The sequence below is a fragment of the Phallusia mammillata genome, chromosome 6 (assembly GCF_965637545.1).
Source record: "Phallusia mammillata chromosome 6, kaPhaMamm4.hap1.1, whole genome shotgun sequence".
NCBI classification, from domain to species: domain Eukaryota; kingdom Metazoa; phylum Chordata; class Ascidiacea; order Phlebobranchia; family Ascidiidae; genus Phallusia; species Phallusia mammillata.
The window spans coordinates 2,115,125-2,116,820 of record NC_137257.1 but is presented as its reverse complement, the minus strand read 5'-3'; the positions used below and the strand labels follow the sequence as shown (position 1 = coordinate 2,116,820).

The following is a 1,696-nucleotide window of genomic DNA, read 5'->3' as shown; positions in this document are numbered from 1 at the left end:
TGTTACAATACGTGACTGTATTATCTCCAATCAATGCAGTTTTAGGCTTTTGTATTTAGCAGACACACTTTAAACCCCACCGAAAACGGAAAGAAGTCTAAATCATGATATGAGTTGTTTTCTTTGGTTTAATGAATGTAAAAAATGCCAAATGAGTGGCGTAAAGTGTGAATGTGAAACCATATTCTCCACCACAGATCGATACTTTAATGTTTGTTGTGTTTGGAATTAAGCTATAAGGTCAAAAAATACCTTCTGTCGCAAGGGTAAACTTTTGAATTGTTTCGTAAAAGTTGTCAATTTAATATGTTTTACACCCAAACTTCACATAGTATGAATATAAATAAAGTCATATCTCCCAAATTGTTTGTCAAGTCCTTCATGAGCCACGTGCTATCTTAAAAAACAGTGAGTCACTTCCATATGCGATACCGTGCTCTCTAGGTCATGAGATAAAACATCTTGTCGTTTGTAACGGCCCATGACTCACTCGATACGGCAACAAACTGTAGCAGACATTGAAGTTGGCATTGGTGTAGTGATGCGACGTATATACTTAAACTATTGCGGTAGCTTAAGGCGTCCAAAATTCCCATTTAAAGTCATACGTATCCAGCTTTCATCGAGCACAATACAAATGTTGCAAAACTCACTCATCTGGGGATTTCATTGTTTTTGCCAGCGCCTTCTTTCTCTTAAAACGTCACCAGCTGCGGTTTGCGTTGGCTGGGCTGGTTTCGGAAGTAGGCGTCTGGTCATCGGATTTGGGCGGGACCATTAGCATAACTCCAGGTCAATCGGGTCCAGAAATGTGATCTTTTGTGCGTTTTTTTACAAGCTAACGAGCTCCCAGTAAAACATATGTGACATCTGGAAACAGACGCTTGTAATTGATAGTAAAAGGCAGAATTCAAATTCCGACTTAAAACGTTGCAAAAATGTTATAGCTTGTGGCTGTTTAATATGGAACTTGGGTTTCCCACTAGTAATCATAAAGGATACAGTATATAAAATAGAACAGCATTTAAATGGCAACAAACAACCGAATTTTTGTTACCGTTGTAAATGATGTCTAGAATGTAGCTATACCAATCTGATTTCAAATCTTCAACCACAGTGGTAAGTGGTAACTCTTATAATTATTTCCTTGTTTTTGCAAATGCCAGCATATCTGGCCGATTTGACCCTAATGTCTTTCCAACAAAATTATTTCGGCAGATTTTCCGGTTCACTCACAGGCCAGAAGTCTTTGCACGAATTTAAACTGGTCTTCAAACTAAGATTTCTACACAACTTCGTGACATGAACACGTTGGCTTAGATCGTTTTTTTCACGTCGCATTTCATTTTTCATCTTTTGCGGAGCAAAGTTTACCTTGTGTTCAAAGTCCAGTACAATGCACGAATTTCAACTATATTCTGGTTCAAATTAAAATACTAGAAAAACGGTGCCAATAATTATATTGCCATTACCGTAGTTGCATGTAGTTTTCATGAAGTTGTGCTCAGTTTAGCCTACATTTATATTAAGATGTATGTGTTTATGGTGTTTTACCATTACAAACCCAATCAACCAATGTTCATGTTTCCCTTAGGTAAATGTTCTATGAATTTTTCTATCCAAAAATCTATTATAATAAACAGTATTTTTTTTCGTTACGCTACTACTATTCCCCAATTAACTGAATTCAACACTA

General features: G+C 36.7%; 1 long non-coding RNA gene across 1 annotated transcript; it reads left to right on the top strand.

Annotated features, from left to right (window-relative positions):
- LOC145232413 (uncharacterized) lies at window positions 1-1,696 on the top strand. The gene is made up of 2 exons (XR_013860875.1): window positions 1-1,119; window positions 1,219-1,696. It is a non-coding gene; the product is annotated as an uncharacterized LOC145232413 (long non-coding RNA).